Here is a 16,913-nt window from a genome sequence, read left to right as displayed (position 1 = left end):
CGTGGTATCAGATAGGTGCAGGCATTCTCGCCGATACCTGACACCGCATTTTAGGCAGGATCGGAGGAATTTCCCCGTCTGGTATCGGTATTGGAACAACTCTGTTTTCAAGCAGGGAAAAAAAGGCAACCTGGTCACAAAGTTTCTCAGATTATAGCTGAACTTTACCCTAAAATGTGTTTCTGAAAACATTTGAGATGAGAAATCGGCAATGAAGTAACAGAACCTTGATTTATACTTGATCTGCCTAGTTTACTGAGTCTCTTGAGCCTGTGTGAGCTCTTTTTTCACTTTTTGTGTATATATACAAGTGCAAAAATATGAACGTCTTCCAGGAAAGATGTGTGCACCATTAGCCCCATATTTAAACACTATCACATCCTCTCCGGGGCGGCCAGCTTTTGACCCGAGTGTGGCCGTTTGGACACTTGTTATTTCCGATGAGGTCGGTCAATGTGCGTCTTACGAACTAACCAACACCCTCCCGTCAGACGGAGAAAGTGCTGATCAATGAATCACATCGGAGACGATGTTGCCTCTGAATAACTGGATCTTGAAACACTTATAAAGTCATGCACCCCGTAAACACACAGTCACACCTTTTTCACTCTGAATAATTTATTATTCACTGAGCTCACAGTGGTTTGTTCCTGATAAAGCTTTCATGTCATATGTCACAAAATATCATCAGGTATTTGGGTCTCATGATGAATTTTGACATGTGTGGTTCTTGCAGACGTTTCTGTGGTTTGAAGTGCAGCCAAGATAAATACTCTAATGGACAAAACATATTATATATTTGTGTTTTTCTGCTTGACACAACGGTACCTCCGTACGTTCTGTGGCTAAACTCTGTAATACAATTAAACTAGAATATTAAACTATGCAAGAAAATCCTGTAAGACGTGTAATGCTGTACACGTGGAGCCAAGATAAACAGATGTCTTTCGTATGTGGATGCACTGACTCAGTCCAAACAAAGCTGAAGGGGGACTCGTGTTCAAACTGGGAACAAATCTATGCGGACACATTACCCAAACCACAAGCCTCTGCTGATCTCTGCAGCCCACAGCGGTGACACAATCTCACACACAAGTACTGGTTTGAATCATTTTGCTATCGAACATCTGCTGCTCTTATTATTTTGCTGTTTTCCCATCTATCAAGTGCATCGTATGTCTTATTTCTTCCTGGTGGTTTTGTTTGTACATTGGTTGTGGTGAGACGCACGCACAATATTCTCCGGCAGCTTGGATGCAGGAAATTGAATAAAAAACCTGAGTGTGTGAGTAGATATCTCCTGGCGGTGATCCATTGATATTCTCTTGTTACGTTTTTCAGTGATCCTCATCTCTGTTAACCAATCAGAGCCACTCAGAGTCAGCTTGACCTCCAGGATGTCAGTTGGTTTCATTTTTTATTTGTCTGTTAATATATATTTTCTGTTTTAAGTTATATTTAAGGTCAAATTAATGCTTTATATGTTAAATTTGTGTCATAAATTAATCATTTTAAAGCTGTAGTAGGTAACTTTCTTCAACTTTTTCCACTTTTTAGGTAACTAGGTCAACATTCAGGCCCCGTGGATTCTTAATAATGCCATTAGGAGCACTCAAAGGAGAAAGAAGAACCGGATTTTTTCACATATGATCAGTCTAATGTACTACTGCCAGGATATAGTGAAAGTTTTAGCAGATATGACATAAAATATTTGTATAAAAATGACCTACTGCAATTTTAAAGGTTCCCTGTGGAGTTTTCCTTTGAGGCCTTAGCAACATAAAACCTTTTTAAAGCAGATTTTGGAACCAACATTGTCTACACTAACAATATATATAATAGAACTAGATACATCTACCTCCATATACCTCTTTCTATGGTAACAAAAACATAATAATTCTCATATTCAGATCATTATACACTAATGAAAACATACCTATTGATTCTGCCAATAGATCCTTCTAAATGTTACACACTCAACCTTTAAAGGTCTGTGATGTAAATTCAATAATATAAATTCAATAGACCGAGCGGGAGACAGTACTGCACACATTCAGTGGGCCGCACACCCAGAAAGTAAACCTGGAAACATGATTGTCTCTTTAGCTTTTGTGGTCTTTCAGTATTATATTGAACTAATGTCTTTAGTTTGAAAGGCTAATTTTTAGAGCATTTTAAAAATTGAGATAACTGATATAGGAGTGATTAAAGGGGTTTAAAAGGATGTAAAGAGTCAAAGTATATAGCACCTTTATAAAAACATAGTAGTTGTCTGATGAAGGATTTGTTCGTCCTCATATCTTTTGACTGTGACGTTTTCTCTGCTGTATGAAAGGGAAACACAACAAGCTGGTGTTTGTTCATGCCAACCAGCCTCGGGCTAAAGGAGGGTCAGCTGTGCAGCCCTCTTCACATGACCTGGGCGGCAGGGCGCTCAGGCGGGGCTGCTCCTAGGCGGTTTTTTATAATGTACCTCGAAATTTCCTGGAAGATTTTAAAGAAAAACAGGAGATGAGCCTGACTCATCAGCTCTCCATCTGTCTCTCTGTTGGATCTTTTGTGTGTCTTTATGTCTGGAACAGCTACCAAGAAACCGTCTCACAGTCTGACATTTAAATGTGCCTCGAAACTTTTAAATGAGCTTATTTGTCTGTGTCTTCTAAAAAAAAAAAAAAAAAAACGGAGAAGAGAAGAAAAGAGGGGAAGCGACATGTTCTCACAGGATCTTTGTGCAGCGATAGAAGGTCAAGTTTTTTTCCTCTTTTTAATTTGCCTTTATGGCTGCGTGGATGTTTGAGTTCGATGAAGGTACCTGTTGTGAGCTGCAGCAGCACATAAATTATGGCTCTAGTTCTGCAAACTAAATGGAAGTCCTTCTGCTCCTGCTCTGTCCAAGTCCAATAAACTGAAGTGAGTCCTTATGTAAAATATAATTGTGGTTCAGAGTATAGCTCCGTAGAATGTGTGGCTGCACATTGCAGTTGTTGTATTTCACAAATGTTGATATGTTTGGGACGTTGTTTGCACAGTTGAATAACCGTAAAGCACTTTATTCTTCTGTCCCTGCAAGTTTCTTTCATCACGTTTTTTGGAAGTTTGGAATGACAAGGGAAGAAATGGAGTGAAAAATAATGATTTATGATGATTTAAAGACGTTTTATTTATGATAAAACAATGGTAATTCCCCAAACAATATGCTTTTATATGATGTTAAAACCTTTAAAGTGTGTAGTGAGCACGTTATTCACGTCACTGAAAATCTATAGAAGATTTCCTGATTGTTTTTTTCTTACCTCCTGCAAACTAGCTGTGCCATTTCTGTTGGGGTGGTCTGGAGCTGGAGGCAGTGGAGTAGAAGGAAACAGGCCTGACATTTAGACTCTTGGCAGATTATTATGGTATCAGAGGGTCACATTTAGCTTCTCTGATAGGACCAAACACTGACATAGAAGCTACTGAAAGATGTGTTTTTTTGGCACCTGTGGAAGAAGTTTCTTTTCCCTCTCATTAACTTCCCTCTTGTCATGTGACAACAGAGCGACTGCTGCTACAGAAACTAGCTGCACCTCCTGGGACTCCTTGATTTTACAAACCCCACACACACACACACTCGTACACAACCTCCAATTAGTGCTGATTTGGACGACATTTATCCACCAAGATGGTTCTGACACAAAACATAAAAGTTTATTCAGCCATAAAAACGTTAAACCTTGCAGCAGATGGGAGACGAGAGAGGAGATTTACCTCAAACGACACACATGAAAAGGAACCTTGTTTCGGTGCATTTAAGGTTTAAAGAACAATTTCACTGTATTAATTTATTTTTAGAGCTTATAATAGTATCAGTGCTCCAAAAATGAGTCATTTAATTAATCTTTTAAAACAGAATATGCAACTTGGAAACTCCCTTTGGGCTTATTCAACTGAATGGGAATCTATCTTTAATCTTTTTTGAAAATAATTGTAATTTAATTAGTGTCTCTGTGATGATGATTGTTTAATTTCTTATCAGGTTTCTGTTGCAAAACAGATAAATAAATAGAACTTAAAGCCTCGATGTGTAGAAACTGACAATGCTTTCTGTTCTGCAACGTTCGTATGCTCCGCTGAGCTCCTGCTGACGCCTGTTTGTGCGACTAATAATAGTCACTGAGCTAATAAATCTAGTAAGAAGTCGGGTGATTTCTCCATAAGACTGGATGATATTGGTTTTTATTGCAGCCAGTAGAGCTGCCCTCTAGTGGACACTTCTTCACTTCACAGACCTGGAAGCTCCGTCCATTATACGTATATTTCCCGTTCATGACAACTGTACAGGGAGTGATTATGTAACTCATCCTTTTTATATTATGTTAAGATTTAAAGTTAGGCATAATTAAGGGCATGGCTGCTTTGAGTGGCAGGTGGGTGCCGTCACAGCTGTCTTCAGTAACCAGGCTTCATTCAGCTCCACGTCTTTGCCCATTTTTTGGATTAACCAGGAGCCGGCCGGAGTCAGGACGGCCATAGTCGACCTCACTGAGATTCACAACGACTCTTCAGAAACCGATCGGTGACGTCACGGAGACAACGTCCATTTTTAATCACACAGTCTACGATTTGGGCATAAAAATGACCCAGTTAGGTTTAGGAAAAGATCGCAAGTTACTACCAAGTTAACGTTGACTTTTGATTTCACACAGGACACAAACAGCACTCTCCTGGGTGAAATACCTCATCCATCCACCTCAAACTCCTCTTTATCAGACTTTCTCACTCTTTACGCTACGTCACCTGGCTTTGACGGCACATCAGAACATTAAGCAAAATGGGCGTGTCCACAAATAACCCTAGAAGGACCACCAACAGGAAAGGACGTCTTACTTCTTAAATTATATTTCAAGTCAAATATCACTTGTAATACCTTGCTTGAGGGCAACTAATTGACCATTTCTCTGAAAGACTACAGTACGTTCCCTACCTGTGATTTCCCAGCTGGTGTGGGACTCAAACCGGCAACCAATCCAATCCCGCGCCTCCAGCCTGCAGGCGGCTGCTGGCCCAGATAGCGACAGCCTTCTTTGTCTTCAGTCTGTTGTTCAGCAGAGGGAGAAACACGCTTTGTGTTAATTAAATTGTTTCCCTCAGCTGAGTTTCACTCGATTCAGCAGATTTAGTTAATTTCAGAGCGTCTTCCAGCAGACTCCTTTGCACCCCAGGCAGCTGCACTTTTTTTTGTCTCACATACTCAGAGGCACTTTATAAAAATGTTCATTGTTCTGCTCAGAAGTCTCTTGTGGGTCCACTGTCTTCAGTACATCCTGTAGAGATTTTACCGGACAGCAGTTTTGACAACATACTCGAAGGCTGTGTTTCTTGAAATGACAACATAAATATTTCTTCTGTCTTATGATGATGTTAGTGATTGTTGTAAATGTGTTTATGAATGTTTATACTGCAAAGATTCCTCAGAAATAAGATAAACTGAAGCATGAAATGTTCCTTAATGACCATTAAAATGGTTTTTGGAAAGATGTCTCTTCACGAACAGTTCGGATTTGGAATATTACGTAATTATCTCATCCTTGTTCACTAGGTCTTGTGGTTGTTTACATACGGCTGTCTGGGAGAGGAAGTGTGTGTGAATTAAAAAGTTTGCTGCAGAGAGTGTTACTGTACGTCTGCTTTACAGTTTTCTGAGTAAAATCCCCCCTTCTGCGCCTCAGGGAAGGCAGCATGTCTTCCTCCTTTCAGCTGTCACATTTGTCCTGTTCGTCAAACTGTCACTCTCCTCGTCCTCCTCTGTCTTCAAGCTTTGTTTTTTCTTTTCTCTCCCTCCGGCTGTGTGTTGTTTCACTCGTCGTCCCTCCCCTCACTGTCTCATTCTGCAGAATTGTCGAGCGATGACAGAAACCAGTTTGTGATCGACAGACAGAGAGAGGACAGAGGGCAAACAAGAGAATAGATGGCAACACAGAACAGAACAGTGGCAGAGCGGTGCGAGAAGAGAGAAAATGAGAGCGATGCATTGAGGAGAAATTTGATTAGAATAAAGAGAGAGAGAGAGGGAGAGAGAGAGGGAGAGAGAGAGGCTACAAGTGGAAACGAGAGAAGACAGACGGATGTGTGGAGTCAGAATACAGAATGAGAAAGATTTAACAACAGTCACTGACATTTTGGGAAAGACACTTATTTGCCTCCTTGCTGAGAGTTAGATGAGAAAGTTGATACCACACACACGTCTGTACGTTAAGTTTGGAGCTATTTAAAGCCAGGTGGTGGTTAGCTTAGCTTAGCATAAAGACTGGAAGCAGGGGGGAACGGCTTTTCTCCGTAAAAACCACAACTTTTCTGTTTCCGTACAAACTAAACAGAGGTAATTAATGAGGTTTAAAGAGGCCGGTAGGTCTATTTTTTAACTGCTTCTAGTCTTCATGCTATCCATACAATGTAGCGATTTTATCGTCTTTCTGCTTCTCAAAACTTTTCCTTTAATGTGAATTATGCATTTGCAATATGTGCACATGTAAATATAATGTACCTTTTATAAATCTTGCAGATTAGGATACCTGGAAATTAGAAAAATGAGAAAAAAAGACCAAATTATGCAGAAAATAATTAGAACAAAAGAGGGAAAAGAGGCCGTAGTTTGAGATACAGCAAAAGAATAAAAGAGAGGAGAGGTTGATGGAAAGAAAGCTGAAGTATAAATAACAAGGAGAGGATGAACAAAGGAGGAAGAGGAAGGCGGATTGAGGAGGAAAGTTGTGTAAGAAAGACAGAGGAGGAGATAAAAATGAAAATGGGAAATAGAGAGATGAATTGGTGAGTGGGCGGGTGAAAATGAAAGAGTGTTACTGTAGTACGATGCCCTCTGAAGGAATGCATCAATCATCAGCCTCTCTATTAGCTTCTGTGTGTGTGTGTGTGTGTGTCCATATTCGGTAGCTGCTTCAGGACACGAGTATGGATGTGGAGTGGGTGTTCTAGTGTGAAAAATTTGTGTTTATATGTGTGTGTGTGTGTGTGTGTGTGTGTTTGTACTAAACATATTGCACTCACTTCTTGCTTTAAGTGTGTGTTAGAGTGCATGAAAGTGTGTATTGTCTGTGGTTGTGAAAATCCTAATAGTTGCTGCTAACAGGACAGGTTTTGGGAATGCCGCCCATCTGGAAGTTACCTCCTGTGTGTGTGTGTGTGTGTGTGTGTGTGTGTTTGTGTGTGGGTGTGTGACTAATGCTACCGGCCTGCATGACAATGACAGACTTGTTGTTTATGTGCGCTGCCTGACGGTGCAGTTTTTTTCTCTCCAGCAAGTCTGGCACGAACTCTGCTCACAGTCAAGGTTATTCAGAGCTGTAATAGACAAAACCAAACCAAACTGCGACACCTTTTGTTCATTTATGTTCATACAGGTGTCTAAAGCTGAGAGCAGATGAACTAAAAAGTCACATACAAATCTGTATTTTGTCATATAGTGATGTACGTTCTGTATTAAAGCAGCTTTAGTGGATTGTTTTGTCCACTTGGCAGCAGAGCAAGCTGTAAACACTTATAAACACTTGTATATTATCTCCTTATAAAGTTGATATTGTGAATGTGCCTGGTCTGAGGAAAATATCTGGCTCAAGTTGTTAACTGTGTCTGTTGTTTGGTGCGACGCAGGTCGAGTGCGGTGGGTTTTTAGAGCTTTTTTGCATAATTTCATCCATTTTAAAATGTCAAATATTGATTAGCGATCATTCAGACTTGTAAATGGCGGATTTGTTTGTTTATCACCTCTTAAATTAACTTTTTAGGAATATTTGAGGTGAGAAAATAAGTGTAGATTTAAAAAGAATTGGCAGTTTTTATGAAAATTGTCGGCGAATTGTTGTCAGTCTTTGTGCTAATCTAAGCTATCCAGCTACTAACTGTAGCTCATTCACTGGTAGGGCTAGTAGTATGGGGTTTTCAGTTTATTAGATCTAGCTGAAGCTGATGCAGGCTACAATAAAGCCTCCCTTCATGAAGGTTATAATGTTCAGTTTTTGGTGTTTCTATTATTATTTTAAATCAATCACTACATAACCGATCCCATTCTTCTTCCTCGCTTCCTTCCACTTTACCCCTTACATCCATCTGTCGTACTCTGTCTCCATCATCCCTCTCTCTATCTCTCTTTCTGTCTAGACGGACTCAGCAGTAAATATTCTGTAATCAACCTCACATGCTCCTCTAGCTCACACAGGCCTGCTGCTGTCACACACTGACGGGACTGTGTGCGCGCCTCCTTATCCAGCTCTAGTTTTTTTGATCTAAGTGCCAGTTTGTTTCACATGCAAATGATTTAAAGTGTATCTCTCTCTCTGTCTGTCGCTTCGTCCAGCTGCAGTGCGAAAGAGAGAGAGAGAGAGAGAGAGAGAGAGGCTCGTCTTTATGTTCGAGGAGGCCGTTGCTGTTAGAGTTCAAGATCTTCAACACTGAGTCAGGTCAAATGTGTGTAGAAATAACCCTGTCTGCTTTTACATTCAACGGGCAGTGTGATATTGTTATTGCACAGAGGTCATAGAGGGAGGAGGTCGGGGTGGATGGATCCAATATGCTCTTTGTTTACTTTACTAAAACACTTTGGTACGTTCAGGGAAACATTGTGGCTTTTGTTGAATAAAAATACTGAGGTGGTGGAGTCATACACACAGTCCTGGAATCAGGGTGAGTCTAACTGTAAAAATAAAAACTTTCTTATTGTATCAAAATCAGAATCAACAATACTTTATCGATCCCCGGGGGGAGCTCAAGGTGCTCACAAGACATTAAAGAAATAGATAATAAGAAGAAGATGAACGTTAAAATAGGCATTATATTACATTATCTAACAACAATAAAAATAGATAATAGTGAAGTATAAAAAAATTATGTCAATTATAATGCAGTATATAGAAGAAAGTATCGCACATTAACCAGAGTATTGCACATTAGGGATTAGGAATAGGAATTGAGAACCGGTTCCAAATTGTTTTCGACTCCTATCCCAACAATCTTGTGATTGTGATTGAGTGCTGGCATATTTTTCTCATATTTCCTCATTGCGAAACAATAATGTCAAACTCGTGTGTCTACGCTGCTGGAAACGTGGCTTTGTTTCACCAAGAAACTCAAACTACTACAAGTCTATACGTAATCTGGGATCAATAAGGGAATAGATAGTGATAATCTTTTTTAAACAGGGTGCTGTGTACTTAATACGTCCTACATCACAAGTTCAGGGAAAGTGCAATTTAAATATTTACTTTGTAGATGTTTGTCTGAGAAATAAAGTGTATTGAATCGTTACTTCCTTAATTCTCATATTCAGTTCTTCAGACTTCCTTTCAGCGTCTGTGGTTCGAGATGATCAACATAAATCATTAAGTCTTTTAGTGACGACTGTGTTTGTGCATTTGTGGTTAATTTTCGACCGGTTTTGAAGTTGGTTTCGGTCTCAAAAGGGATTCAGCTTTTTTTTTTTTTTTGTACTTCCTGGAACGACATTCAGTTGCCAGTACTGGCAGTACTACGAAGCCTCGGGGGGAATTTTACTCTACAACTCTTTCTAGAAAGTTGGCACTGCACCCCGCAAAAATAAAACCAAAGCAATGTAGTTGTCCGTCTGTTTCCCTCTCTCCTTCCTCGTTCCTCCCCACTCATCTCCTCCTCTTCTTCCTCGTCCTCCTCTTTTCTCCTCATTATCAGCCTCACTATTGCTCTCCATCACTATATCTCCTCTCTTCATCTTTCTCCCTGTCTGCAGCCCATTAAAAACAGAAAAAAACATTATTTTCATAAGCATTACGCATATGTGCTATATAAATAAATAATTATTATAAACACAAAGCTAGTATAACTAACAATATAATTAGATAGAAGTGAACAAAAATATATAAATAAAGAAATACGGATCCACATTTTACAAAGTAATGGCATTATTTAGTGGAAATATGTACTCAAAATTCAAGGAGAGAGATTTATGTCGCTAAAAGCTGCTGATTTATTCACTTCAGGTTAGTTTAGCTGACTTCCAATGCATTCATTTTTGATTAGCACTGTAAGCAGTGTTAAGTGTGTTAAGTAAGTAGCACTTTAAACTGTCCTTACCTGCATGGTATCATTTGTTTTCATATTTACAAAAAAGCAACAAGGAACCCCCCAAAAAATGACACCCAACGCCTATAAAATGTACAAATATTTAGTGATAATCACTCAAAATGTCACCATAGGACTATTCAAAGTTATAAAAAGTATTGATTCTCTGCATTTCTAATTTAAAGTCTATGTAAGCCTCCAAATCACTGAACATATCAATAATTCACAGTTTTAAAAATGGATTTCAAAACACATTTTTTTGTGATCCACAACTGGTTTTCTCAGCTTGTCTCTACTCGACGTATAAATAATGTTACGTTGCTATAAATAAAACATGCTCAGTGTGTTTCCTGATGAATAGACGAACAGATGTGGCAGTTCAGACTCATTAAAATCTGCTCAATAAGAGCTAGAAATTCAGGGGGAAAGTCACAGAGTTTGACGTCCACACGTTGCTGAAGGAACCCAGGTGTGTGTGTGTGTGTGTGTGTGTGTGCTCTCATACAGTGAAGCGTTTGGTTAAATTTAGTTCAGAAAGACGAGTTAAAATGTGTTTTGGCTGCAGAGACTCTCTCCTTCTATTCTCTCTGGTTTCACATTATATTGTCTGTCTCATAAAAACAGCTCCTCCAGCTAAATATGCAAATGTTCTTTTAACACGTTCTGATTCCAGTGGAACATTTTGGCTTTTAAATTGTGTTTGTATATTTATGGTACATTTGTTGTATTGTGTTTATTCTGGGTGAGAATTAAAGCTGGGGAATAAGCTGGGGTGTCACCAACAGGAAAAATGCTTTTTCATAGGTAATATTGGCAAAACAATCTCACCTCAAAGTCCGTTTAGTAGCTGTTCTGGAGCTTTTAGAATGACCTTCTTCATAAGCAGCTGTTGTCATGAGGACTTCTTGTCTACGTTGACTTAAAAGTTAAGTTTCAACGTACATTTTTGACCTTCAGTTAGTAAAAAAAATATCACCTAAATGTCCGTTTAGTAGCTATAAATAAAGTAAAGCTACTAAATATGTAGAGTACACTGTTTATTTTTAGTTTTTTGTCCTACTTAAGTTTTGACCATAATAATATATTGTATTACTTTAAATCATACCTTCTTTTTAGCCTCTCAGTATAGTTATTGAATCCCTTTGTATTAATGTATTTATTGTTGTTTTTAACATCTCTTTCTCAACAACCTCATTCAGCGATTGAAAATCAATATGAATAATCGTCAGTAGCATTAAGTTTATTTTAATTGTAAATATCTAGAAGTGAAACTACAAATATGTTAAATTGTTTTGGTGTAATAGTTGTAAAAAGTGCATCATTTTGTGTCAGTTTTTGTCTTGGCCACCAGGCCGCAGTAGAGCCCAGCTGTTGGTGTAAACCTGCCAGTTTACCACAGTTTGAGTGTGTTTTTGTGTGTGTGTTTGTGTGTTTACTGCTGACGTCATTACCATCACTCTAATCCTTTCTCCGTCTTCCTCTCTGCCTCCCTCCCTCTCTTTCTCACCCCCTGCTTTGCACTTTGAAGAAGGCTCTCATCTCAGTGTTTGATATATATTTTAAAATCTTTTTTCGGTTTGCCGTGCAGAATCTGAATGTTTGCAACAACACTGTGAGTTTGTGACTCGAGCAACATCACCCGGGTTTATGGGTTCAATTCCTCATTTGGTCAGACCTCTAAAACTAGTTTAAAACGGCCTCTTTCTGCCCCTCAGGTAATGTGAGGTGGCTGCTGGTCAAAGCTTTTTCAACACTAGGAGGAGTGTGGAAATATTGGTACAAACAATAAGATAAAGTTAGTGGGAAAAAAGACATATTGAGGGGATAAAGGAGGAAAGAAACATTAATTCATTCATGTTCAAATTGTATTAGCACACAGTAGTAGTGATTTTAGAGGCTGAATTTCGTCAAGTTTGTGGTATACATTCCTCCATTTTGCTCAGTTCAGTTTGTGGTTTTGGGTCCATTTGAATCACTGCATAAAATGTCCAAATCAATGCATAAAGAAGTTTTTTTCTCATGATAAATGATCTTTCCCTAAACCCAACCATTCGTTTTTGTGCCTTAACCTAATCAAACTATGGCAATAGCTGTGTCTCATTACAAAATATTGATACATATATTTTAGAAGTCACAGACAAACTGTATCGTCATGCTGGCGGTGCTGTCAGATCAGAAAACGCGTCGATCTAGAGCAAGTGTTCCCAAACCTTTTCAACTCGAGACCCAGAAGAGATCGCTGGTGTCTCCTGGGGGATGCAAATTTACGGGGCTTTCACACCGGCAGTTCTTTCAATAAGGGGAAGGCGGAAAGAGAGGAAGAGAATTGATCACGGCGGTAGGAGTATGAAGGAGTTGGCGCCCACATGCATGCACATAGAAACACATTTTTAGGTTCAAGTTAATGAGAAGATAGAGAGAGAATAGTTCAGTGTAGCAAAAAATAGTAGTTACTGGATGTAACTCTAGTTCTGTGAGCACATGCGTAGCCCTCTAATTGAATTTTCCTATTTAAAATAGAGTAAATCTCTTCTCTTATTTAAATAAATACATATCAAAGCATAGTTGTGCATTTAATGCAAAAACATTTTAGATCCCGACCCCCTAAACTCTGATCTAGAAAACTTGGACAAACAAAGTACTTTGTCATTTAAGTTGGAGGGCAACCTGTCAATCACCCAGGCTCGATCAGTAGTAAACTTTAAAATCTGATTGACCATTGATGGGCACTGGCTGCTGTGTCCGGCTTTTCTTTGCCAAACCCACTCTGGCTGCTTGAGTCTTTCCGCTTTGTAGGAAATGACTCGATGATTGCTTTGCTGAATGCACCATCAGGGTGAGAGGTTCAATTTCCTCTCTAAGTTACTGGAGACTCAAACTGGCACTTTCGCTTCACTTTAACTCCAGTTTTCTCCCTCACAATCGTAAAAATGTCTCTATAAATAGTTTGTTTAAATGTCTGGAAAAGCTTTTATAAACCCAAAAGCTGTAGATTTTCTTGGTCACGAATGTGTTACGAGATTTTTTTTCAGTCTTTGGGGGGCCTCTCTTTCCATTTGTCTCCAAAAAAACTTGTTAAAACCAACAAAGCAGCAGGAGCAGTTTCAGGCGACGTGAAGCCAGAAACCAGAGAGTCCGAGAGACAAAAATGAGATAAATAGATACAAACAGAAAGAGAGGATGCCCTGACAGTGAGGAGCTGGTCTCTTCCTTCCTTCTTTCCACTCCTTTTTAGGGATTACAGTCTGGCTGCTCTCTGGCTTCATTATCTTCTCCGGCATGGAGCTTTGGAAGATCATAACACAGTCACAGAGTCAGGAGTGTGTGTGTATGTGTGTGTGTGTGTGTGTGTGTGTGTGTGTGCGTGTGTGTGCGTGCGTGCGTATATGTGTGTGTGTGTGTGTGAAAAGTGTGAAAAGTGTGTATATGCCTGTAGTGCAGTTTGCTGGCTGTGAGTCAGTGATAGTTTTCTGGGCAGAGTGAGTGTTTATATACAGTTTTCTTACTGAATGTGTGTGTTTGTGTGTCCTCGAGGCAGCCAAAATGCTTACAGGGAGAGGGGGATAATGATGAGGGAGGGAGTGGGCTGTGGCTTAGTGAGAGAGAGAGAGAGAGAGAGAGAGAGAGAGAGAGAGAGAGAGAGAGAGAGAAGATGAGTTATTAGAGGCTCCCAGCAGGAGAGAGGGGGACCATGAAGTTGAAATGAAAACCAAATAGAATAAAATAAAAGATATGAAGTGGAGTTATGAAGAAAAAAAAAACAACCCTCAGAATGAGAAATGTTATTGTGGGACGGATGAAACTGCAAGTAGTAAAGTTGGAGGTAATTTGGGATGCAGATGGATGAAAAGTTAAAAGATGCAGGAAAAGAAGAGAGAAGTAAAGGAAGTATTTATAAACTATTTATTTAAGTAAAAGTACTAATACCACTCTGGAAAAATACTTTGCTCAAGTAAAAGTCCTTTTTTTATATAGATTATATCATTAGAATATTTACTCATTGTAAAAGCAGGATTTTACTGTTGTAGTTGGTTGAGGTGAAGCTATGAACTATTTTGTATAGGACTGCAACTAATGATTGTTTTTATTATTGATTAATATGCTGAACATTTTCTCTGTTAATCAGCTGATTTAGGCTTTGAAATAGATATGAGTGCAGAATCTGTAGGAAAGGGACAAGAGTTTGATATTGGAAGCATTCTGGTTTCTGCTTTTCAATCATGTTTGAGCAGTTCATGTGGAGAGCAAAATAAGGGGAAAGCATTGGCCAAAATACAATCTGAAAACATTTATTTACTTTTTTTAGGTAGCAGAAAGTTTACTTGCAGCACAACAAGAAATCCTCTGACATGTACAAACAGGTTAAAGATACAGATTCTATCTGCAAACCTGAGAAAGGCAGTACAGATGTAAAATTACAAATGAAGACAAATCAAGTGGCACACATGCTGGTAATAGTTCAAGAGATACAATTCAGCAACTTAAAAATTAAGTAAAAGTAATAAGTAAGTTTAAAATCTGCATCGTTGTGCAGATATCTCAATTTAATTGGACTGTAAACAATGGCAGAGGCACTGAGGAAGAAGTCTTTGGCCCAAATAATAATAAAATCTCACTTTCTTTTTAGCTGAGAGAAAGTAAAGTTAAAGAGGAATGCAAGGATGGCAGAAAATGAGCAAAATTAGATTTTAAAGTATAGGAGACAATTATAAAGAGGTGGATGGAATACATTAGTAATTCAGTAAGTAAAGTTAATGGTAGTAATATGGTACTTTAATTGGATTAAATGGCTCAAACCTCAAGACTGTTGCGTTACACTGGCATTACTGAATTACACTTATCAACTGGGATCACTATGTGTGTGTGTGTGCAACCGGCATTAATGCAACCAGAGACGTATTATTCCTCCAAACCTTCCATTTTGCTCTTTTTTCCCCCCTTCCTTTTTTCTCCCTCAGTCCTGCTATTTTCCCAAGATCATGTTTCAGCTCTCTTTCCCTTTATCAGAGAGTAAAAACGGCAATAAATGGTTAAACTACAGTATTTCTGCTGCAGATGGAATGTTTAAAATCCAGTTTTTACCCCCAAAAACATCACATCATCGTCTGTTTTATTATTTTAATCAGCTATACGCCTGGTGTTTTAGGAGGAAAATGTCCTTCTCTTATTCAGATCATGCACATACAAATGTTTTTATGTGCTTTATGTGACTTTCTCTCCTATGCTCTTCCCCTCCTCCCCATCAGTTTCTGTCTTCTACTGATGAGAAGAAAACAAACAACCTCCCTCTCCTTCCATCTCTGTCTTCATCCCTCCGTTATTCCTTGCCTCCGGTCACGTCTGAGCCCAAACGTATATACAGAAGCTGCTATAATGGTCCTGTTAACTTGTATCTCTCTCCCAGTTCTCCCCTTCCTATAGCCAACCCCTCCTCCTCCTCCACCTTTCCCCTTCAAACTCTCATCTGTTTCTACTTAAACATGTCAGATCTCATTTTCTCCCCTTCGTGTCCTCTGGAGGGAGGGGTGAGCTCGGCTTGTTTTTGTCACACCCGAGAAGAGTCACCCCAACAGATAGCAACATTTTCCAGCGATGGATTGGAATTGAAAAAGCTGTATTTTTATGACTTTGAGTGTGAAGAATTGCATGAAACGCCTCCCACATTTTTCACGACCCATGTCTCTGTGATCTAAGCAAATCCTTCTTTAATCTGTCTCCTCCCCTTCATCTACATCTTGGCTTCCTACTTTCCGACCTTTTTATGCATAAAAAAGCGCTGTGAAACTACAGAGTGAATAAAGATGAGGAAGCAGCGGGTGTGTTTGCACATGCATGTAAGTGTGTGTGAGAAAGACAGCAGCAGTGTCTCCTTTTCTTGTCGAGAGCAGCTCCAATAACTGAGAGTTAAAGGGGGGACTTTAAGACGAGGGACTTATTTATTCTAAAGAGTCCCTTCCTCCTCCTCCTCCTCCCATTTCTTCCTCTCTCTTTTTTAACTACCCCCCTCCCTCTTCCCTCCAGCACCTCCAACCTCCCTTAATCCGCTCACAATATTGTCAGGAAATGGCTCCTGCGACAGGAGTGCTGAGAAACACAGAGGGAGCCAGTATATTTTTCTTTTAAGGGGGTCTTATTAAACCAGGTGGGGTGTTATTTGACCCCATTTGGAGACTGTGAGAAGTCGCCAGCATTGCAAAGGAAAAGACGGAGAAAGAGAGAAATACCCAGAGGACAGAGACAGAGAGATTGAGAGGAAATTAGAAATAGAAAAAGAGAAATACAAAAAAAGTAATTATTTCTCAGGACTTGAAGGAACCGCGACTTCTCTTCTTACTTTGCTGACGCTCTACTTATGTAGAAGTCCAGTTTCTCTTGTAAAAATCTACTAAGATAAATGCAAATGCAATGTATTCCAAATATATACTAGAGTACAAACTCCTGAGCAACTAAGAAATATCATAACACAACCCTTACGAAATAAAAGCACATGGAACGCCACTTTACTGTGTTAAAAATGTACATAGACAGTTGTTTTCAGATATTTAAGGTGATGGATTCACATGAAATGAAAAGTTCAATGTAAGAAGAAATCAAATGTAAAAACAACAATTTACATGTAATACCAAATCTAAAACATGAGTAATAAAATACATCACTTAATATAAAGGTCCAATGTGTAGGATTTAGCGGCATCTAGTGGTGAAGTTGCAGATTCCAACTAACTGAACTCCGCTCGCATCTGTATTCGACAACCTGGGTTTTTTGGAGAAACTACGGTGGCTGTGAACTTGCCAAAAATGCGACAGGCCCAAGTGGTTGGTTATGTC

At 39.2% G+C, this 16,913-nt stretch overlaps 1 protein-coding gene across 2 annotated transcripts in view; it reads left to right on the top strand.

The window, feature by feature from the left end:
* The window catches only part of nhsl2 (NHS-like 2), a 156,654-nt gene that overhangs the window by 28,570 nt on the left and 111,171 nt on the right, over window positions 1-16,913 (top strand). The gene's annotated exons all lie outside the window — the stretch shown is intronic.

The sequence above is a fragment of the Dicentrarchus labrax genome, unplaced genomic scaffold (assembly GCF_905237075.1).
Source record: "Dicentrarchus labrax unplaced genomic scaffold, dlabrax2021, whole genome shotgun sequence".
Classification (NCBI taxonomy): domain Eukaryota; kingdom Metazoa; phylum Chordata; class Actinopteri; family Moronidae; genus Dicentrarchus; species Dicentrarchus labrax.
Note: the sequence above shows the minus strand (reverse complement) of the source record. Positions and strands in the feature narration are given on the sequence as shown.